Source organism: Anomaloglossus baeobatrachus, unplaced genomic scaffold (genome assembly GCF_048569485.1).
Source record: "Anomaloglossus baeobatrachus isolate aAnoBae1 unplaced genomic scaffold, aAnoBae1.hap1 Scaffold_601, whole genome shotgun sequence".
Lineage (NCBI taxonomy): Eukaryota > Metazoa > Chordata > Amphibia > Anura > Aromobatidae > Anomaloglossus > Anomaloglossus baeobatrachus.
In genome coordinates this window covers 130,528-152,918 of record NW_027444966.1, presented here as the reverse complement: position 1 = coordinate 152,918, position 22,391 = coordinate 130,528, and the positions used below count along the sequence as shown (strand labels likewise).

At 46.4% G+C, this 22,391-nt stretch overlaps 14 non-coding genes across 14 annotated transcripts; all 14 read right to left on the bottom strand.

The window, feature by feature from the left end:
- Window positions 1–1,052: 1,052 nt before the first annotated feature.
- On the bottom strand, window positions 1,053–1,243 carry LOC142285568 (U2 spliceosomal RNA). The gene has a single exon (XR_012746942.1). It is a non-coding gene; the product is annotated as a U2 spliceosomal RNA (small nuclear RNA).
- Window positions 1,244–2,630: 1,387 nt separating this feature from the next.
- On the bottom strand, window positions 2,631–2,821 carry LOC142285566 (U2 spliceosomal RNA). Its single transcript, XR_012746941.1, has one exon. It is a non-coding gene; the product is annotated as a U2 spliceosomal RNA (small nuclear RNA).
- Window positions 2,822–4,208: 1,387 nt separating this feature from the next.
- On the bottom strand, window positions 4,209–4,399 carry LOC142285565 (U2 spliceosomal RNA). Its single transcript, XR_012746940.1, has one exon. It is a non-coding gene; the product is annotated as a U2 spliceosomal RNA (small nuclear RNA).
- Window positions 4,400–5,786: 1,387 nt separating this feature from the next.
- Window positions 5,787–5,977, bottom strand: LOC142285564 (U2 spliceosomal RNA). The gene has a single exon (XR_012746939.1). It is a non-coding gene; the product is annotated as a U2 spliceosomal RNA (small nuclear RNA).
- A 1,387-nt stretch (window positions 5,978–7,364) lies between these two features.
- LOC142285563 (U2 spliceosomal RNA) lies at window positions 7,365–7,555 on the bottom strand. The gene has a single exon (XR_012746938.1). It is a non-coding gene; the product is annotated as a U2 spliceosomal RNA (small nuclear RNA).
- Window positions 7,556–8,942: 1,387 nt separating this feature from the next.
- Window positions 8,943–9,133, bottom strand: LOC142285562 (U2 spliceosomal RNA). Its single transcript, XR_012746937.1, has one exon. It is a non-coding gene; the product is annotated as a U2 spliceosomal RNA (small nuclear RNA).
- Window positions 9,134–10,520: 1,387 nt separating this feature from the next.
- LOC142285561 (U2 spliceosomal RNA) lies at window positions 10,521–10,711 on the bottom strand. Its single transcript, XR_012746936.1, has one exon. It is a non-coding gene; the product is annotated as a U2 spliceosomal RNA (small nuclear RNA).
- Window positions 10,712–12,098: 1,387 nt separating this feature from the next.
- Window positions 12,099–12,289, bottom strand: LOC142285580 (U2 spliceosomal RNA). Its single transcript, XR_012746954.1, has one exon. It is a non-coding gene; the product is annotated as a U2 spliceosomal RNA (small nuclear RNA).
- A 1,387-nt stretch (window positions 12,290–13,676) lies between these two features.
- On the bottom strand, window positions 13,677–13,867 carry LOC142285559 (U2 spliceosomal RNA). The gene has a single exon (XR_012746934.1). It is a non-coding gene; the product is annotated as a U2 spliceosomal RNA (small nuclear RNA).
- Window positions 13,868–15,254: 1,387 nt separating this feature from the next.
- LOC142285558 (U2 spliceosomal RNA) lies at window positions 15,255–15,445 on the bottom strand. The gene has a single exon (XR_012746933.1). It is a non-coding gene; the product is annotated as a U2 spliceosomal RNA (small nuclear RNA).
- Window positions 15,446–16,832: 1,387 nt separating this feature from the next.
- On the bottom strand, window positions 16,833–17,023 carry LOC142285557 (U2 spliceosomal RNA). The gene has a single exon (XR_012746932.1). It is a non-coding gene; the product is annotated as a U2 spliceosomal RNA (small nuclear RNA).
- A 1,387-nt stretch (window positions 17,024–18,410) lies between these two features.
- Window positions 18,411–18,601, bottom strand: LOC142285556 (U2 spliceosomal RNA). Its single transcript, XR_012746931.1, has one exon. It is a non-coding gene; the product is annotated as a U2 spliceosomal RNA (small nuclear RNA).
- Window positions 18,602–19,988: 1,387 nt separating this feature from the next.
- Window positions 19,989–20,179, bottom strand: LOC142285555 (U2 spliceosomal RNA). Its single transcript, XR_012746930.1, has one exon. It is a non-coding gene; the product is annotated as a U2 spliceosomal RNA (small nuclear RNA).
- Window positions 20,180–21,566: 1,387 nt separating this feature from the next.
- Window positions 21,567–21,757, bottom strand: LOC142285554 (U2 spliceosomal RNA). Its single transcript, XR_012746929.1, has one exon. It is a non-coding gene; the product is annotated as a U2 spliceosomal RNA (small nuclear RNA).
- Between the last annotated feature and the right edge of the window lie 634 nt (window positions 21,758–22,391).

Below are 22,391 nucleotides of genomic sequence, written 5' to 3'. Positions count from 1 at the left end.
CCTTTCATCATCCCCAAACCCTAATCTTTTCCCTTTCCTTCCCAGCCCCCAAACCCTGCCCTCTGTACCTTTCTCACCACCCGCTTCCCTTCTCCTGTCATCCCCCTACCACCCGGGAAAAAAAGAGATTGCCCCCTCCTTCCACTAGCCCACCCTCCCACCCAAAGAACAACTTCTTCTGCGCAGCTTGTTTTCTAGGCAGCAGCGCTATTGTGATGTCATCGGGGGGCATTGTGACAAGCCGCCAGTGTTCCGTCTCTTCATGTTGTGCACAGTTCAAACGGAAAATACATCAACAGGCAGACTACAGAAAAGCTTACTATCAAAGGTTAGAGGGGGGCTTTCTCAGAGGGCTTTTTACAGTTTTTCTATTCCCAATTAGCCGTTTAAGTGTACTTATTGAAAGTAGTAATTCTTTCATAGGCCGCCCTTTCTTAGTATTTGACGTTCCTTATATTGCGGTATGAGGCTTCGCAGTAGGTTGCAAACATTCATCACCCATGACTGTCCCCAATTGAGCTCAGAAGCTCAATGTCTATCATGACCTCTCTTTTAGAATGTCCAAGAGCAAGCAAACTATTCCTCCAGGAGAGGGCGCCAACAGACTACTAAAGAGATCATCATTACTCAAAGAAAACCCCAAAAACCAATGCATGATAGGAATAAACAGGTAACTTTCTTTGGAGTGGAAGCGGAGAGATCGCACCAGATGCCAATTCTAGATGTTATCACACCTGTGGTCACTGCAGCAGCAGGTGAATCCACTTTGTCCAAAAGGGATCTATTCCATTCAATTGCAAATGATCTAGATAAGACAGAGAACTGCAGCACGGGGACATAGCCGAGTTGGTCAGGTTGAGTGGTGATGAGTTTGCTATTTGGATGAATAAAGAAAGTCAAAAGTGTGAAAGATAAAAAACAAAAGGAGGAAGTGTGAAAAGTGAATGGGCCAAATTGAGGTGCATATGAAGACGTATGCTTTCTTCCAATTCATTAAATCGGGCTAATATGAATCAGGTGAATTGAGTTCTGCTTTTGGAAACTGGGTTAAGAAGGGGTGCACCGTTCCTGGAGGTACTGCAATACCAGGTCAATGCGTGGAGTGGACAGAGCAAGCTCTTTTTCCATCTCCCTGTTCTAAAAATCCATTTAATATATGGTCCCCAGATAGGGGACGTATCAGATATTAAACTGATAAGAACAGATACTACACTTGATCTTAGCCAAAAGGCCGAGAAGCGATAACCAGAATTGGTTTGGGCCTCGAGTGGCACCCTGGCCTATGCCGGACACATCTTAGGGAGAGAGAGCGAGAGGGAGACAAACCCACGCCTACACAAGACATTTTGTCACCCAAGCCAACCCTTGAAAAGGCTGCTTTGCAGAGCCAAAACAAGAAGAATGGTGCGTTTTGCAGCCGCCGCCCACTGCAATGAATCTGAATAACTCCTCCTTTAGGGCGCAAGCAACTCCCCTCCCCCTTGCAGTCTTTCCAATTCACGATACAAAAAGACGGACAGGACAGGTTGCCTGACTTTCCGTCACTGCCACCCTTTGCCATCCTTACCCGTAGAAAGCCCTTTCATCATCCCCAAACCCTAATCTTTTCCCTTTCCTTCCCAGCCCCCAAACCCTGCCCTCTGTACCTTTCTCACCACCCGCTTCCCTTCTCCTGTCATCCCCCTACCACCCGGGAAAAAAAGAGATTGCCCCCTCCTTCCACTAGCCCACCCTCCCACCCAAAGAACAACTTCTTCTGCGCAGCTTGTTTTCTAGGCAGCAGCGCTATTGTGATGTCATCGGGGGGCATTGTGACAAGCCGCCAGTGTTCCGTCTCTTCATGTTGTGCACAGTTCAAACGGAAAATACATCAACAGGCAGACTACAGAAAAGCTTACTATCAAAGGTTAGAGGGGGGCTTTCTCAGAGGGCTTTTTACAGTTTTTCTATTCCCAATTAGCCGTTTAAGTGTACTTATTGAAAGTAGTAATTCTTTCATAGGCCGCCCTTTCTTAGTATTTGACGTTCCTTATATTGCGGTATGAGGCTTCGCAGTAGGTTGCAAACATTCATCACCCATGACTGTCCCCAATTGAGCTCAGAAGCTCAATGTCTATCATGACCTCTCTTTTAGAATGTCCAAGAGCAAGCAAACTATTCCTCCAGGAGAGGGCGCCAACAGACTACTAAAGAGATCATCATTACTCAAAGAAAACCCCAAAAACCAATGCATGATAGGAATAAACAGGTAACTTTCTTTGGAGTGGAAGCGGAGAGATCGCACCAGATGCCAATTCTAGATGTTATCACACCTGTGGTCACTGCAGCAGCAGGTGAATCCACTTTGTCCAAAAGGGATCTATTCCATTCAATTGCAAATGATCTAGATAAGACAGAGAACTGCAGCACGGGGACATAGCCGAGTTGGTCAGGTTGAGTGGTGATGAGTTTGCTATTTGGATGAATAAAGAAAGTCAAAAGTGTGAAAGATAAAAAACAAAAGGAGGAAGTGTGAAAAGTGAATGGGCCAAATTGAGGTGCATATGAAGACGTATGCTTTCTTCCAATTCATTAAATCGGGCTAATATGAATCAGGTGAATTGAGTTCTGCTTTTGGAAACTGGGTTAAGAAGGGGTGCACCGTTCCTGGAGGTACTGCAATACCAGGTCAATGCGTGGAGTGGACAGAGCAAGCTCTTTTTCCATCTCCCTGTTCTAAAAATCCATTTAATATATGGTCCCCAGATAGGGGACGTATCAGATATTAAACTGATAAGAACAGATACTACACTTGATCTTAGCCAAAAGGCCGAGAAGCGATAACCAGAATTGGTTTGGGCCTCGAGTGGCACCCTGGCCTATGCCGGACACATCTTAGGGAGAGAGAGCGAGAGGGAGACAAACCCACGCCTACACAAGACATTTTGTCACCCAAGCCAACCCTTGAAAAGGCTGCTTTGCAGAGCCAAAACAAGAAGAATGGTGCGTTTTGCAGCCGCCGCCCACTGCAATGAATCTGAATAACTCCTCCTTTAGGGCGCAAGCAACTCCCCTCCCCCTTGCAGTCTTTCCAATTCACGATACAAAAAGACGGACAGGACAGGTTGCCTGACTTTCCGTCACTGCCACCCTTTGCCATCCTTACCCGTAGAAAGCCCTTTCATCATCCCCAAACCCTAATCTTTTCCCTTTCCTTCCCAGCCCCCAAACCCTGCCCTCTGTACCTTTCTCACCACCCGCTTCCCTTCTCCTGTCATCCCCCTACCACCCGGGAAAAAAAGAGATTGCCCCCTCCTTCCACTAGCCCACCCTCCCACCCAAAGAACAACTTCTTCTGCGCAGCTTGTTTTCTAGGCAGCAGCGCTATTGTGATGTCATCGGGGGGCATTGTGACAAGCCGCCAGTGTTCCGTCTCTTCATGTTGTGCACAGTTCAAACGGAAAATACATCAACAGGCAGACTACAGAAAAGCTTACTATCAAAGGTTAGAGGGGGGCTTTCTCAGAGGGCTTTTTACAGTTTTTCTATTCCCAATTAGCCGTTTAAGTGTACTTATTGAAAGTAGTAATTCTTTCATAGGCCGCCCTTTCTTAGTATTTGACGTTCCTTATATTGCGGTATGAGGCTTCGCAGTAGGTTGCAAACATTCATCACCCATGACTGTCCCCAATTGAGCTCAGAAGCTCAATGTCTATCATGACCTCTCTTTTAGAATGTCCAAGAGCAAGCAAACTATTCCTCCAGGAGAGGGCGCCAACAGACTACTAAAGAGATCATCATTACTCAAAGAAAACCCCAAAAACCAATGCATGATAGGAATAAACAGGTAACTTTCTTTGGAGTGGAAGCGGAGAGATCGCACCAGATGCCAATTCTAGATGTTATCACACCTGTGGTCACTGCAGCAGCAGGTGAATCCACTTTGTCCAAAAGGGATCTATTCCATTCAATTGCAAATGATCTAGATAAGACAGAGAACTGCAGCACGGGGACATAGCCGAGTTGGTCAGGTTGAGTGGTGATGAGTTTGCTATTTGGATGAATAAAGAAAGTCAAAAGTGTGAAAGATAAAAAACAAAAGGAGGAAGTGTGAAAAGTGAATGGGCCAAATTGAGGTGCATATGAAGACGTATGCTTTCTTCCAATTCATTAAATCGGGCTAATATGAATCAGGTGAATTGAGTTCTGCTTTTGGAAACTGGGTTAAGAAGGGGTGCACCGTTCCTGGAGGTACTGCAATACCAGGTCAATGCGTGGAGTGGACAGAGCAAGCTCTTTTTCCATCTCCCTGTTCTAAAAATCCATTTAATATATGGTCCCCAGATAGGGGACGTATCAGATATTAAACTGATAAGAACAGATACTACACTTGATCTTAGCCAAAAGGCCGAGAAGCGATAACCAGAATTGGTTTGGGCCTCGAGTGGCACCCTGGCCTATGCCGGACACATCTTAGGGAGAGAGAGCGAGAGGGAGACAAACCCACGCCTACACAAGACATTTTGTCACCCAAGCCAACCCTTGAAAAGGCTGCTTTGCAGAGCCAAAACAAGAAGAATGGTGCGTTTTGCAGCCGCCGCCCACTGCAATGAATCTGAATAACTCCTCCTTTAGGGCGCAAGCAACTCCCCTCCCCCTTGCAGTCTTTCCAATTCACGATACAAAAAGACGGACAGGACAGGTTGCCTGACTTTCCGTCACTGCCACCCTTTGCCATCCTTACCCGTAGAAAGCCCTTTCATCATCCCCAAACCCTAATCTTTTCCCTTTCCTTCCCAGCCCCCAAACCCTGCCCTCTGTACCTTTCTCACCACCCGCTTCCCTTCTCCTGTCATCCCCCTACCACCCGGGAAAAAAAGAGATTGCCCCCTCCTTCCACTAGCCCACCCTCCCACCCAAAGAACAACTTCTTCTGCGCAGCTTGTTTTCTAGGCAGCAGCGCTATTGTGATGTCATCGGGGGGCATTGTGACAAGCCGCCAGTGTTCCGTCTCTTCATGTTGTGCACAGTTCAAACGGAAAATACATCAACAGGCAGACTACAGAAAAGCTTACTATCAAAGGTTAGAGGGGGGCTTTCTCAGAGGGCTTTTTACAGTTTTTCTATTCCCAATTAGCCGTTTAAGTGTACTTATTGAAAGTAGTAATTCTTTCATAGGCCGCCCTTTCTTAGTATTTGACGTTCCTTATATTGCGGTATGAGGCTTCGCAGTAGGTTGCAAACATTCATCACCCATGACTGTCCCCAATTGAGCTCAGAAGCTCAATGTCTATCATGACCTCTCTTTTAGAATGTCCAAGAGCAAGCAAACTATTCCTCCAGGAGAGGGCGCCAACAGACTACTAAAGAGATCATCATTACTCAAAGAAAACCCCAAAAACCAATGCATGATAGGAATAAACAGGTAACTTTCTTTGGAGTGGAAGCGGAGAGATCGCACCAGATGCCAATTCTAGATGTTATCACACCTGTGGTCACTGCAGCAGCAGGTGAATCCACTTTGTCCAAAAGGGATCTATTCCATTCAATTGCAAATGATCTAGATAAGACAGAGAACTGCAGCACGGGGACATAGCCGAGTTGGTCAGGTTGAGTGGTGATGAGTTTGCTATTTGGATGAATAAAGAAAGTCAAAAGTGTGAAAGATAAAAAACAAAAGGAGGAAGTGTGAAAAGTGAATGGGCCAAATTGAGGTGCATATGAAGACGTATGCTTTCTTCCAATTCATTAAATCGGGCTAATATGAATCAGGTGAATTGAGTTCTGCTTTTGGAAACTGGGTTAAGAAGGGGTGCACCGTTCCTGGAGGTACTGCAATACCAGGTCAATGCGTGGAGTGGACAGAGCAAGCTCTTTTTCCATCTCCCTGTTCTAAAAATCCATTTAATATATGGTCCCCAGATAGGGGACGTATCAGATATTAAACTGATAAGAACAGATACTACACTTGATCTTAGCCAAAAGGCCGAGAAGCGATAACCAGAATTGGTTTGGGCCTCGAGTGGCACCCTGGCCTATGCCGGACACATCTTAGGGAGAGAGAGCGAGAGGGAGACAAACCCACGCCTACACAAGACATTTTGTCACCCAAGCCAACCCTTGAAAAGGCTGCTTTGCAGAGCCAAAACAAGAAGAATGGTGCGTTTTGCAGCCGCCGCCCACTGCAATGAATCTGAATAACTCCTCCTTTAGGGCGCAAGCAACTCCCCTCCCCCTTGCAGTCTTTCCAATTCACGATACAAAAAGACGGACAGGACAGGTTGCCTGACTTTCCGTCACTGCCACCCTTTGCCATCCTTACCCGTAGAAAGCCCTTTCATCATCCCCAAACCCTAATCTTTTCCCTTTCCTTCCCAGCCCCCAAACCCTGCCCTCTGTACCTTTCTCACCACCCGCTTCCCTTCTCCTGTCATCCCCCTACCACCCGGGAAAAAAAGAGATTGCCCCCTCCTTCCACTAGCCCACCCTCCCACCCAAAGAACAACTTCTTCTGCGCAGCTTGTTTTCTAGGCAGCAGCGCTATTGTGATGTCATCGGGGGGCATTGTGACAAGCCGCCAGTGTTCCGTCTCTTCATGTTGTGCACAGTTCAAACGGAAAATACATCAACAGGCAGACTACAGAAAAGCTTACTATCAAAGGTTAGAGGGGGGCTTTCTCAGAGGGCTTTTTACAGTTTTTCTATTCCCAATTAGCCGTTTAAGTGTACTTATTGAAAGTAGTAATTCTTTCATAGGCCGCCCTTTCTTAGTATTTGACGTTCCTTATATTGCGGTATGAGGCTTCGCAGTAGGTTGCAAACATTCATCACCCATGACTGTCCCCAATTGAGCTCAGAAGCTCAATGTCTATCATGACCTCTCTTTTAGAATGTCCAAGAGCAAGCAAACTATTCCTCCAGGAGAGGGCGCCAACAGACTACTAAAGAGATCATCATTACTCAAAGAAAACCCCAAAAACCAATGCATGATAGGAATAAACAGGTAACTTTCTTTGGAGTGGAAGCGGAGAGATCGCACCAGATGCCAATTCTAGATCTTATCACACCTGTGGTCACTGCAGCAGCAGGTGAATCCACTTTGTCCAAAAGGGATCTATTCCATTCAATTGCAAATGATCTAGATAAGACAGAGAACTGCAGCACGGGGACATAGCCGAGTTGGTCAGGTTGAGTGGTGATGAGTTTGCTATTTGGATGAATAAAGAAAGTCAAAAGTGTGAAAGATAAAAAACAAAAGGAGGAAGTGTGAAAAGTGAATGGGCCAAATTGAGGTGCATATGAAGACGTATGCTTTCTTCCAATTCATTAAATCGGGCTAATATGAATCAGGTGAATTGAGTTCTGCTTTTGGAAACTGGGTTAAGAAGGGGTGCACCGTTCCTGGAGGTACTGCAATACCAGGTCAATGCGTGGAGTGGACAGAGCAAGCTCTTTTTCCATCTCCCTGTTCTAAAAATCCATTTAATATATGGTCCCCAGATAGGGGACGTATCAGATATTAAACTGATAAGAACAGATACTACACTTGATCTTAGCCAAAAGGCCGAGAAGCGATAACCAGAATTGGTTTGGGCCTCGAGTGGCACCCTGGCCTATGCCGGACACATCTTAGGGAGAGAGAGCGAGAGGGAGACAAACCCACGCCTACACAAGACATTTTGTCACCCAAGCCAACCCTTGAAAAGGCTGCTTTGCAGAGCAAAAACAAGAAGAATGGTGCGTTTTGCAGCCGCCGCCCACTGCAATGAATCTGAATAACTCCTCCTTTAGGGCGCAAGCAACTCCCCTCCCCCTTGCAGTCTTTCCAATTCACGATACAAAAAGACGGACAGGACAGGTTGCCTGACTTTCCGTCACTGCCACCCTTTGCCATCCTTACCCGTAGAAAGCCCTTTCATCATCCCCAAACCCTAATCTTTTCCCTTTCCTTCCCAGCCCCCAAACCCTGCCCTCTGTACCTTTCTCACCACCCGCTTCCCTTCTCCTGTCATCCCCCTACCACCCGGGAAAAAAAGAGATTGCCCCCTCCTTCCACTAGCCCACCCTCCCACCCAAAGAACAACTTCTTCTGCGCAGCTTGTTTTCTAGGCAGCAGCGCTATTGTGATGTCATCGGGGGGCATTGTGACAAGCCGCCAGTGTTCCGTCTCTTCATGTTGTGCACAGTTCAAACGGAAAATACATCAACAGGCAGACTACAGAAAAGCTTACTATCAAAGGTTAGAGGGGGGCTTTCTCAGAGGGCTTTTTACAGATTTTCTATTCCCAATTAGCCGTTTAAGTGTACTTATTGAAAGTAGTAATTCTTTCATAGGCCGCCCTTTCTTAGTATTTGACGTTCCTTATATTGCGGTATGAGGCTTCGCAGTAGGTTGCAAACATTCATCACCCATGACTGTCCCCAATTGAGCTCAGAAGCTCAATGTCTATCATGACCTCTCTTTTAGAATGTCCAAGAGCAAGCAAACTATTCCTCCAGGAGAGGGCGCCAACAGACTACTAAAGAGATCATCATTACTCAAAGAAAACCCCAAAAACCAATGCATGATAGGAATAAACAGGTAACTTTCTTTGGAGTGGAAGCGGAGAGATCGCACCAGATGCCAATTCTAGATCTTATCACACCTGTGGTCACTGCAGCAGCAGGTGAATCCACTTTGTCCAAAAGGGATCTATTCCATTCAATTGCAAATGATCTAGATAAGACAGAGAACTGCAGCACGGGGACATAGCCGAGTTGGTCAGGTTGAGTGGTGATGAGTTTGCTATTTGGATGAATAAAGAAAGTCAAAAGTGTGAAAGATAAAAAACAAAAGGAGGAAGTGTGAAAAGTGAATGGGCCAAATTGAGGTGCATATGAAGACGTATGCTTTCTTCCAATTCATTAAATCGGGCTAATATGAATCAGGTGAATTGAGTTCTGCTTTTGGAAACTGGGTTAAGAAGGGGTGCACCGTTCCTGGAGGTACTGCAATACCAGGTCAATGCGTGGAGTGGACAGAGCAAGCTCTTTTTCCATCTCCCTGTTCTAAAAATCCATTTAATATATGGTCCCCAGATAGGGGACGTATCAGATATTAAACTGATAAGAACAGATACTACACTTGATCTTAGCCAAAAGGCCGAGAAGCGATAACCAGAATTGGTTTGGGCCTCGAGTGGCACCCTGGCCTATGCCGGACACATCTTAGGGAGAGAGAGCGAGAGGGAGACAAACCCACGCCTACACAAGACATTTTGTCACCCAAGCCAACCCTTGAAAAGGCTGCTTTGCAGAGCAAAAACAAGAAGAATGGTGCGTTTTGCAGCCGCCGCCCACTGCAATGAATCTGAATAACTCCTCCTTTAGGGCGCAAGCAACTCCCCTCCCCCTTGCAGTCTTTCCAATTCACGATACAAAAAGACGGACAGGACAGGTTGCCTGACTTTCCGTCACTGCCACCCTTTGCCATCCTTACCCGTAGAAAGCCCTTTCATCATCCCCAAACCCTAATCTTTTCCCTTTCCTTCCCAGCCCCCAAACCCTGCCCTCTGTACCTTTCTCACCACCCGCTTCCCTTCTCCTGTCATCCCCCTACCACCCGGGAAAAAAAGAGATTGCCCCCTCCTTCCACTAGCCCACCCTCCCACCCAAAGAACAACTTCTTCTGCGCAGCTTGTTTTCTAGGCAGCAGCGCTATTGTGATGTCATCGGGGGGCATTGTGACAAGCCGCCAGTGTTCCGTCTCTTCATGTTGTGCACAGTTCAAACGGAAAATACATCAACAGGCAGACTACAGAAAAGCTTACTATCAAAGGTTAGAGGGGGGCTTTCTCAGAGGGCTTTTTACAGTTTTTCTATTCCCAATTAGCCGTTTAAGTGTACTTATTGAAAGTAGTAATTCTTTCATAGGCCGCCCTTTCTTAGAATTTGACGTTCCTTATATTGCGGTATGAGGCTTCGCAGTAGGTTGCAAACATTCATCACCCATGACTGTCCCCAATTGAGCTCAGAAGCTCAATGTCTATCATGACCTCTCTTTTAGAATGTCCAAGAGCAAGCAAACTATTCCTCCAGGAGAGGGCGCCAACAGACTACTAAAGAGATCATCATTACTCAAAGAAAACCCCAAAAACCAATGCATGATAGGAATAAACAGGTAACTTTCTTTGGAGTGGAAGCGGAGAGATCGCACCAGATGCCAATTCTAGATCTTATCACACCTGTGGTCACTGCAGCAGCAGGTGAATCCACTTTGTCCAAAAGGGATCTATTCCATTCAATTGCAAATGATCTAGATAAGACAGAGAACTGCAGCACGGGGACATAGCCGAGTTGGTCAGGTTGAGTGGTGATGAGTTTGCTATTTGGATGAATAAAGAAAGTCAAAAGTGTGAAAGATAAAAAACAAAAGGAGGAAGTGTGAAAAGTGAATGGGCCAAATTGAGGTGCATATGAAGACATATGCTTTCTTCCAATTCATTAAATCGGGCTAATATGAATCAGGTGAATTGAGTTCTGCTTTTGGAAACTGGGTTAAGAAGGGGTGCACCGTTCCTGGAGGTACTGCAATACCAGGTCAATGCGTGGAGTGGACAGAGCAAGCTCTTTTTCCATCTCCCTGTTCTAAAAATCCATTTAATATATGGTCCCCAGATAGGGGACGTATCAGATATTAAACTGATAAGAACAGATACTACACTTGATCTTAGCCAAAAGGCCGAGAAGCGATAACCAGAATTGGTTTGGGCCTCGAGTGGCACCCTGGCCTATGCCGGACACATCTTAGGGAGAGAGAGCGAGAGGGAGACAAACCCACGCCTACACAAGACATTTTGTCACCCAAGCCAACCCTTGAAAAGGCTGCTTTGCAGAGCAAAAACAAGAAGAATGGTGCGTTTTGCAGCCGCCGCCCACTGCAATGAATCTGAATAACTCCTCCTTTAGGGCGCAAGCAACTCCCCTCCCCCTTGCAGTCTTTCCAATTCACGATACAAAAAGACGGACAGGACAGGTTGCCTGACTTTCCGTCACTGCCACCCTTTGCCATCCTTACCCGTAGAAAGCCCTTTCATCATCCCCAAACCCTAATCTTTTCCCTTTCCTTCCCAGCCCCCAAACCCTGCCCTCTGTACCTTTCTCACCACCCGCTTCCCTTCTCCTGTCATCCCCCTACCACCCGGGAAAAAAAGAGATTGCCCCCTCCTTCCACTAGCCCACCCTCCCACCCAAAGAACAACTTCTTCTGCGCAGCTTGTTTTCTAGGCAGCAGCGCTATTGTGATGTCATCGGGGGGCATTGTGACAAGCCGCCAGTGTTCCGTCTCTTCATGTTGTGCACAGTTCAAACGGAAAATACATCAACAGGCAGACTACAGAAAAGCTTACTATCAAAGGTTAGAGGGGGGCTTTCTCAGAGGGCTTTTTACAGTTTTTCTATTCCCAATTAGCCGTTTAAGTGTACTTATTGAAAGTAGTAATTCTTTCATAGGCCGCCCTTTCTTAGTATTTGACGTTCCTTATATTGCGGTATGAGGCTTCGCAGTAGGTTGCAAACATTCATCACCCATGACTGTCCCCAATTGAGCTCAGAAGCTCAATGTCTATCATGACCTCTCTTTTAGAATGTCCAAGAGCAAGCAAACTATTCCTCCAGGAGAGGGCGCCAACAGACTACTAAAGAGATCATCATTACTCAAAGAAAACCCCAAAAACCAATGCATGATAGGAATAAACAGGTAACTTTCTTTGGAGTGGAAGCGGAGAGATCGCACCAGATGCCAATTCTAGATCTTATCACACCTGTGGTCACTGCAGCAGCAGGTGAATCCACTTTGTCCAAAAGGGATCTATTCCATTCAATTGCAAATGATCTAGATAAGACAGAGAACTGCAGCACGGGGACATAGCCGAGTTGGTCAGGTTGAGTGGTGATGAGTTTGCTATTTGGATGAATAAAGAAAGTCAAAAGTGTGAAAGATAAAAAACAAAAGGAGGAAGTGTGAAAAGTGAATGGGCCAAATTGAGGTGCATATGAAGACGTATGCTTTCTTCCAATTCATTAAATCGGGCTAATATGAATCAGGTGAATTGAGTTCTGCTTTTGGAAACTGGGTTAAGAAGGGGTGCACCGTTCCTGGAGGTACTGCAATACCAGGTCAATGCGTGGAGTGGACAGAGCAAGCTCTTTTTCCATCTCCCTGTTCTAAAAATCCATTTACTATATGGTCCCCAGATAGGGGACGTATCAGATATTAAACTGATAAGAACAGATACTACACTTGATCTTAGCCAAAAGGCCGAGAAGCGATAACCAGAATTGGTTTGGGCCTCGAGTGGCACCCTGGCCTATGCCGGACACATCTTAGGGAGAGAGAGCGAGAGGGAGACAAACCCACGCCTACACAAGACATTTTGTCACCCAAGCCAACCCTTGAAAAGGCTGCTTTGCAGAGCAAAAACAAGAAGAATGGTGCGTTTTGCAGCCGCCGCCCACTGCAATGAATCTGAATAACTCCTCCTTTAGGGCGCAAGCAACTCCCCTCCCCCTTGCAGTCTTTCCAATTCACGATACAAAAAGACGGACAGGACAGGTTGCCTGACTTTCCGTCACTGCCACCCTTTGCCATCCTTACCCGTAGAAAGCCCTTTCATCATCCCCAAACCCTAATCTTTTCCCTTTCCTTCCCAGCCCCCAAACCCTGCCCTCTGTACCTTTCTCACCACCCGCTTCCCTTCTCCTGTCATCCCCCTACCACCCGGGAAAAAAAGAGATTGCCCCCTCCTTCCACTAGCCCACCCTCCCACCCAAAGAACAACTTCTTCTGCGCAGCTTGTTTTCTAGGCAGCAGCGCTATTGTGATGTCATCGGGGGGCATTGTGACAAGCCGCCAGTGTTCCGTCTCTTCATGTTGTGCACAGTTCAAACGGAAAATACATCAACAGGCAGACTACAGAAAAGCTTACTATCAAAGGTTAGAGGGGGGCTTTCTCAGAGGGCTTTTTACAGTTTTTCTATTCCCAATTAGCCGTTTAAGTGTACTTATTGAAAGTAGTAATTCTTTCATAGGCCGCCCTTTCTTAGTATTTGACGTTCCTTATATTGCGGTATGAGGCTTCGCAGTAGGTTGCAAACATTCATCACCCATGACTGTCCCCAATTGAGCTCAGAAGCTCAATGTCTATCATGACCTCTCTTTTAGAATGTCCAAGAGCAAGCAAACTATTCCTCCAGGAGAGGGCGCCAACAGACTACTAAAGAGATCATCATTACTCAAAGAAAACCCCAAAAACCAATGCATGATAGGAATAAACAGGTAACTTTCTTTGGAGTGGAAGCGGAGAGATCGCACCAGATGCCAATTCTAGATCTTATCACACCTGTGGTCACTGCAGCAGCAGGTGAATCCACTTTGTCCAAAAGGGATCTATTCCATTCAATTGCAAATGATCTAGATAAGACAGAGAACTGCAGCACGGGGACATAGCCGAGTTGGTCAGGTTGAGTGGTGATGAGTTTGCTATTTGGATGAATAAAGAAAGTCAAAAGTGTGAAAGATAAAAAACAAAAGGAGGAAGTGTGAAAAGTGAATGGGCCAAATTGAGGTGCATATGAAGACGTATGCTTTCTTCCAATTCATTAAATCGGGCTAATATGAATCAGGTGAATTGAGTTCTGCTTTTGGAAACTGGGTTAAGAAGGGGTGCACCGTTCCTGGAGGTACTGCAATACCAGGTCAATGCGTGGAGTGGACAGAGCAAGCTCTTTTTCCATCTCCCTGTTCTAAAAATCCATTTAATATATGGTCCCCAGATAGGGGACGTATCAGATATTAAACTGATAAGAACAGATACTACACTTGATCTTAGCCAAAAGGCCGAGAAGCGATAACCAGAATTGGTTTGGGCCTCGAGTGGCACCCTGGCCTATGCCGGACACATCTTAGGGAGAGAGAGCGAGAGGGAGACAAACCCACGCCTACACAAGACATTTTGTCACCCAAGCCAACCCTTGAAAAGGCTGCTTTGCAGAGCAAAAACAAGAAGAATGGTGCGTTTTGCAGCCGCCGCCCACTGCAATGAATCTGAATAACTCCTCCTTTAGGGCGCAAGCAACTCCCCTCCCCCTTGCAGTCTTTCCAATTCACGATACAAAAAGACGGACAGGACAGGTTGCCTGACTTTCCGTCACTGCCACCCTTTGCCATCCTTACCCGTAGAAAGCCCTTTCATCATCCCCAAACCCTAATCTTTTCCCTTTCCTTCCCAGCCCCCAAACCCTGCCCTCTGTACCTTTCTCACCACCCGCTTCCCTTCTCCTGTCATCCCCCTACCACCCGGGAAAAAAAGAGATTGCCCCCTCCTTCCACTAGCCCACCCTCCCACCCAAAGAACAACTTCTTCTGCGCAGCTTGTTTTCTAGGCAGCAGCGCTATTGTGATGTCATCGGGGGGCATTGTGACAAGCCGCCAGTGTTCCGTCTCTTCATGTTGTGCACAGTTCAAACGGAAAATACATCAACAGGCAGACTACAGAAAAGCTTACTATCAAAGGTTAGAGGGGGGCTTTCTCAGAGGGCTTTTTACAGTTTTTCTATTCCCAATTAGCCGTTTAAGTGTACTTATTGAAAGTAGTAATTCTTTCATAGGCCGCCCTTTCTTAGTATTTGACGTTCCTTATATTGCGGTATGAGGCTTCGCAGTAGGTTGCAAACATTCATCACCCATGACTGTCCCCAATTGAGCTCAGAAGCTCAATGTCTATCATGACCTCTCTTTTAGAATGTCCAAGAGCAAGCAAACTATTCCTCCAGGAGAGGGCGCCAACAGACTACTAAAGAGATCATCATTACTCAAAGAAAACCCCAAAAACCAATGCATGATAGGAATAAACAGGTAACTTTCTTTGGAGTGGAAGCGGAGAGATCGCACCAGATGCCAATTCTAGATCTTATCACACCTGTGGTCACTGCAGCAGCAGGTGAATCCACTTTGTCCAAAAGGGATCTATTCCATTCAATTGCAAATGATCTAGATAAGACAGAGAACTGCAGCATGGGGACATAGCCGAGTTGGTCAGGTTGAGTGGTGATGAGTTTGCTATTTGGATGAATAAAGAAAGTCAAAAGTGTGAAAGATAAAAAACAAAAGGAGGAAGTGTGAAAAGTGAATGGGCCAAATTGAGGTGCATATGAAGACGTATGCTTTCTTCCAATTCATTAAATCGGGCTAATATGAATCAGGTGAATTGAGTTCTGCTTTTGGAAACTGGGTTAAGAAGGGGTGCACCGTTCCTGGAGGTACTGCAATACCAGGTCAATGCGTGGAGTGGACAGAGCAAGCTCTTTTTCCATCTCCCTGTTCTAAAAATCCATTTAATATATGGTCCCCAGATAGGGGACGTATCAGATATTAAACTGATAAGAACAGATACTACACTTGATCTTAGCCAAAAGGCCGAGAAGCGATAACCAGAATTGGTTTGGGCCTCGAGTGGCACCCTGGCCTATGCCGGACACATCTTAGGGAGAGAGAGCGAGAGGGAGACAAACCCACGCCTACACAAGACATTTTGTCACCCAAGCCAACCCTTGAAAAGGCTGCTTTGCAGAGCAAAAACAAGAAGAATGGTGCGTTTTGCAGCCGCCGCCCACTGCAATGAATCTGAATAACTCCTCCTTTAGGGCGCAAGCAACTCCCCTCCCCCTTGCAGTCTTTCCAATTCACGATACAAAAAGACGGACAGGACAGGTTGCCTGACTTTCCGTCACTGCCACCCTTTGCCATCCTTACCCGTAGAAAGCCCTTTCATCATCCCCAAACCCTAATCTTTTCCCTTTCCTTCCCAGCCCCCAAACCCTGCCCTCTGTACCTTTCTCACCACCCGCTTCCCTTCTCCTGTCATCCCCCTACCACCCGGGAAAAAAAGAGATTGCCCCCTCCTTCCACTAGCCCACCCTCCCACCCAAAGAACAACTTCTTCTGCGCAGCTTGTTTTCTAGGCAGCAGCGCTATTGTGATGTCATCGGGGGGCATTGTGACAAGCCGCCAGTGTTCCGTCTCTTCATGTTGTGCACAGTTCAAACGGAAAATACATCAACAGGCAGACTACAGAAAAGCTTACTATCAAAGGTTAGAGGGGGGCTTTCTCAGAGGGCTTTTTACAGTTTTTCTATTCCCAATTAGCCGTTTAAGTGTACTTATTGAAAGTAGTAATTCTTTCATAGGCCGCCCTTTCTTAGTATTTGACGTTCCTTATATTGCGGTATGAGGCTTTGCAGCAGGTTGCAAACATTCATCACCCATGACTGTCCCCAATTGAGCTCAGAAGCTCAATGTCTATCATGACCTCTCTTTTAGAATGTCCAAGAGCAAGCAAACTATTCCTCCAGGAGAGGGCGCCAACAGACTACTAAAGAGATCATCATTACTCAAAGAAAACCCCAAAAACCAATGCATGATAGGAATAAACAGGTAACTTTCTTTGGAGTGGAAGCGGAGAGATCGCACCAGATGCCAATTCTAGATCTTATCACACCTGTGGTCACTGCAGCAGCAGGTGAATCCACTTTGTCCAAAAGGGATCTATTCCATTCAATTGCAAATGATCTAGATAAGACAGAGAACTGCAGCACGGGGACATAGCCGAGTTGGTCAGGTTGAGTGGTGATGAGTTTGCTATTTGGATGAATAAAGAAAGTCAAAAGTGTGAAAGATAAAAAACAAAAGGAGGAAGTGTGAAAAGTGAATGGGCCAAATTGAGGTGCATATGAAGACGTATGCTTTCTTCCAATTCATTAAATCGGGCTAATATGAATCAGGTGAATTGAGTTCTGCTTTTGGAAACTGGGTTAAGAAGGGGTGCACCGTTCCTGGAGGTACTGCAATACCAGGTCAATGCGTGGAGTGGACAGAGCAAGCTCTTTTTCCATCTCCCTGTTCTAAAAATCCATTTAATATATGGTCCCCAGATAGGGGACGTATCAGATATTAAACTGATAAGAACAGATACTACACTTGATCTTAGCCAAAAGGCCGAGAAGCGATAACCAGAATTGGTTTGGGCCTCGAGTGGCACCCTGGCCTATGCCGGACACATCTTAGGGAGAGAGAGCGAGAGGGAGACAAACCCACGCCTACACAAGACATTTTGTCACCCAAGCCAACCCTTGAAAAGGCTGCTTTGCAGAGCAAAAACAAGAAGAATGGTGCGTTTTGCAGCCGCCGCCCACTGCAATGAATCTGAATAACTCCTCCTTTAGGGCGCAAGCAACTCCCCTCCCCCTTGCAGTCTTTCCAATTCACGATACAAAAAGACGGACAGGACAGGTTGCCTGACTTTCCGTCACTGCCACCCTTTGCCATCCTTACCCGTAGAAAGCCCTTTCATCATCCCCAAACCCTAATCTTTTCCCTTTCCTTCCCAGCCCCCAAACCCTGCCCTCTGTACCTTTCTCACCACCCGCTTCCCTTCTCCTGTCATCCCCCTACCACCCGGGAAAAAAAGAGATTGCCCCCTCCTTCCACTAGCCCACCCTCCCACCCAAAGAACAACTTCTTCTGCGCAGCTTGTTTTCTAGGCAGCAGCGCTATTGTGATGTCATCGGGGGGCATTGTGACAAGCCGCCAGTGTTCCGTCTCTTCATGTTGTGCACAGTTCAAACGGAAAATACATCAACAGGCAGACTACAGAAAAGCTTACTATCAAAGGTTAGAGGGGGGCTTTCTCAGAGGGCTTTTTACAGTTTTTCTATTCCCAATTAGCCGTTTAAGTGTACTTATTGAAAGTAGTAATTCTTTCATAGGCCGCCCTTTCTTAGTATTTGACGTTCCTTATATTGCGGTATGAGGCTTCGCAGTAGGTTGCAAACATTCATCACCCATGACTGTCCCCAATTGAGCTCAGAAGCTCAATGTCTATCATGACCTCTCTTTTAGAATGTCCAAGAGCAAGCAAACTATTCCTCCAGGAGAGGGCGCCAACAGACTACTAAAGAGATCATCATTACTCAAAGAAAACCCCAAAAACCAATGCATGATAGGAATAAACAGGTAACTTTCTTTGGAGTGGAAGCGGAGAGATCGCACCAGATGCCAATTCTAGATCTTATCACACCTGTGGTCACTGCAGCAGCAGGTGAATCCACTTTGTCCAAAAGGGATCTATTCCATTCAATTGCAAATGATCTAGATAAGACAGAGAACTGCAGCACGGGGACATAGCCGAGTTGGTCAGGTTGAGTGGTGATGAGTTTGCTATTTGGATGAATAAAGAAAGTCAAAAGTGTGAAAGATAAAAAACAAAAGGAGGAAGTGTGAAAAGTGAATGGGCCAAATTGAGGTGCATATGAAGACGTATGCTTTCTTCCAATTCATTAAATCGGGCTAATATGAATCAGGTGAATTGAGTTCTGCTTTTGGAAACTGGGTTAAGAAGGGGTGCACCGTTCCTGGAGGTACTGCAATACCAGGTCAATGCGTGGAGTGGACAGAGCAAGCTCTTTTTCCATCTCCCTGTTCTAAAAATCCATTTAATATATGGTCCCCAGATAGGGGACGTATCAGATATTAAACTGATAAGAACAGATACTACACTTGATCTTAGCCAAAAGGCCGAGAAGCGATAACCAGAATTGGTTTGGGCCTCGAGTGGCACCCTGGCCTATGCCGGACACATCTTAGGGAGAGAGAGCGAGAGGGAGACAAACCCACGCCTACACAAGACATTTTGTCACCCAAGCCAACCCTTGAAAAGGCTGCTTTGCAGAGCAAAAACAAGAAGAATGGTGCGTTTTGCAGCCGCCGCCCACTGCAATGAATCTGAATAACTCCTCCTTTAGGGCGCAAGCAACTCCCCTCCCCCTTGCAGTCTTTCCAATTCACGATACAAAAAGACGGACAGGACAGGTTGCCTGACTTTCCGTCACTGCCACCCTTTGCCATCCTTACCCGTAGAAAGCCCTTTCATCATCCCCAAACCCTAATCTTTTCCCTTTCCTTCCCAGCCCCCAAACCCTGCCCTCTGTACCTTTCTCACCACCCGCTTCCCTTCTCCTGTCATCCCCCTACCACCCGGGAAAAAAAGAGATTGCCCCCTCCTTCCACTAGCCCACCCTCCCACCCAAAGAACAACTTCTTCTGCGCAGCTTGTTTTCTAGGCAGCAGCGCTATTGTGATGTCATCGGGGGGCATTGTGACAAGCCGCCAGTGTTCCGTCTCTTCATGTTGTGCACAGTTCAAACGGAAAATACATCAACAGGCAGACTACAGAAAAGCTTACTATCAAAGGTTAGAGGGGGGCTTTCTCAGAGGGCTTTTTACAGTTTTTCTATTCCCAATTAGCCGTTTAAGTGTACTTATTGAAAGTAGTAATTCTTTCATAGGCCGCCCTTTCTTAGTATTTGACGTTCCTTATATTGCGGTATGAGGCTTCGCAGTAGGTTGCAAACATTCATCACCCATGACTGTCCCCAATTGAGCTCAGAAGCTCAATGTCTATCATGACCTCTCTTTTAGAATGTCCAAGAGCAAGCAAACTATTCCTCCAGGAGAGGGCGCCAACAGACTACTAAAGAGATCATCATTACTCAAAGAAAACCCCAAAAACCAATGCATGATAGGAATAAACAGGTAACTTTCTTTGGAGTGGAAGCGGAGAGATCGCACCAGATGCCAATTCTAGATCTTATCACACCTGTGGTCACTGCAGCAGCAGGTGAATCCACTTTGTCCAAAAGGGATCTATTCCATTCAATTGCAAATGATCTAGATAAGACAGAGAACTGCAGCACGGGGACATAGCCGAGTTGGTCAGGTTGAGTGGTGATGAGTTTGCTATTTGGATGAATAAAGAAAGTCAAAAGTGTGAAAGATAAAAAACAAAAGGAGGAAGTGTGAAAAGTGAATGGGCCAAATTGAGGTGCATATGAAGACGTATGCTTTCTTCCAATTCATTAAATCGGGCTAATATGAATCAGGTGAATTGAGTTCTGCTTTTGGAAACTGGGTTAAGAAGGGGTGCACCGTTCCTGGAGGTACTGCAATACCAGGTCAATGCGTGGAGTGGACAGAGCAAGCTCTTTTTCCATCTCCCTGTTCTAAAAATCCATTTAATATATGGTCCCCAGATAGGGGACGTATCAGATATTAAACTGATAAGAACAGATACTACACTTGATCTTAGCCAAAAGGCCGAGAAGCGATAACCAGAATTGGTTTGGGCCTCGAGTGGCACCCTGGCCTATGCCGGACACATCTTAGGGAGAGAGAGCGAGAGGGAGACAAACCCACGCCTACACAAGACATTTTGTCACCCAAGCCAACCCTTGAAAAGGCTGCTTTGCAGAGCAAAAACAAGAAGAATGGTGCGTTTTGCAGCCGCCGCCCACTGCAATGAATCTGAATAACTCCTCCTTTAGGGCGCAAGCAACTCCCCTCCCCCTTGCAGTCTTTCCAATTCACGATACAAAAAGACGGACAGGACAGGTTGCCTGACTTTCCGTCACTGCCACCCTTTGCCATCCTTACCCGTAGAAAGCCCTTTCATCATCCCCAAACCCTAATCTTTTCCCTTTCCTTCCCAGCCCCCAAACCCTGCCCTCTGTACCTTTCTCACCACCCGCTTCCCTTCTCCTGTCATCCCCCTACCACCCGGGAAAAAAAGAGATTGCCCCCTCCTTCCACTAGCCCACCCTCCCACCCAAAGAACAACTTCTTCTGCGCAGCTTGTTTTCTAGGCAGCAGCGCTATTGTGATGTCATCGGGGGGCATTGTGACAAGCCGCCAGTGTTCCGTCTCTTCATGTTGTGCACAGTTCAAACGGAAAATACATCAACAGGCAGACTACAGAAAAGCTTACTATCAAAGGTTAGAGGGGGGCTTTCTCAGAGGGCTTTTTACAGTTTTTCTATTCCCAATTAGCCGTTTAAGTGTACTTATTGAAAGTAGTAATTCTTTCATAGGCCGCCCTTTCTTAGTATTTGACGTTCCTTATATTGCGGTATGAGGCTTCGCAGTAGGTTGCAAACATTCATCACCCATGACTGTCCCCAATTGAGCTCAGAAGCTCAATGTCTATCATGACCTCTCTTTTAGAATGTCCAAGAGCAAGCAAACTATTCCTCCAGGAGAGGGCGCCAACAGACTACTAAAGAGATCATCATTACTCAAAGAAAACCCCAAAAACCAATGCATGATAGGAATAAACAGGTAACTTTCTTTGGAGTGGAAGCGGAGAGATCGCACCAGATGCCAATTCTAGATCTTATCACACCTGTGGTCACTGCAGCAGCAGGTGAATCCACTTTGTCCAAAAGGGATCTATTCCATTCAATTGCAAATGATCTAGATAAGACAGAGAACTGCAGCACGGGGACATAGCCGAGTTGGTCAGGTTGAGTGGTGATGAGTTTGCTATTTGGATGAATAAAGAAAGTCAAAAGTGTGAAAGATAAAAAACAAAAGGAGGAAGTGTGAAAAGTGAATGGGCCAAATTGAGGTGCATATGAAGACGTATGCTTTCTTCCAATTCATTAAATCGGGCTAATATGAATCAGGTGAATTGAGTTCTGCTTTTGGAAACTGGGTTAAGAAGGGGTGCACCGTTCCTGGAGGTACTGCAATACCAGGTCAATGCGTGGAGTGGACAGAGCAAGCTCTTTTTCCATCTCCCTGTTCTAAAAATCCATTTAATATATGGTCCCCAGATAGGGGACGTATCAGATATTAAACTGATAAGAACAGATACTACACTTGATCTTAGCCAAAAGGCCGAGAAGCGATAACCAGAATTGGTTTGGGCCTCGAGTGGCACCCTGGCCTATGCCGGACACATCTTAGGGAGAGAGAGCGAGAGGGAGACAAACCCACGCCTACACAAGACATTTTGTCACCCAAGCCAACCCTTGAAAAGGCTGCTTTGCAGAGCAAAAACAAGAAGAATGGTGCGTTTTGCAGCCGCCGCCCACTGCAATGAATCTGAATAACTCCTCCTTTAGGGCGCAAGCAACTCCCCTCCCCCTTGCAGTCTTTCCAATTCACGATACAAAAAGACGGACAGGACAGGTTGCCTGACTTTCCGTCACTGCCACCCTTTGCCATCCTTACCCGTAGAAAGCCCTTTCATCATCCCCAAACCCTAATCTTTTCCCTTTCCTTCCCAGCCCCCAAACCCTGCCCTCTGTACCTTTCTCACCACCCGCTTCCCTTCTCCTGTCATCCCCCTACCACCCGGGAAAAAAAGAGATTGCCCCCTCCTTCCACTAGCCCACCCTCCCACCCAAAGAACAACTTCTTCTGCGCAGCTTGTTTTCTAGGCAGCAGCGCTATTGTGATGTCATCGGGGGGCATTGTGACAAGCCGCCAGTGTTCCGTCTCTTCATATTGTGCACAGTTCAAACGGAAAATACATCAACAG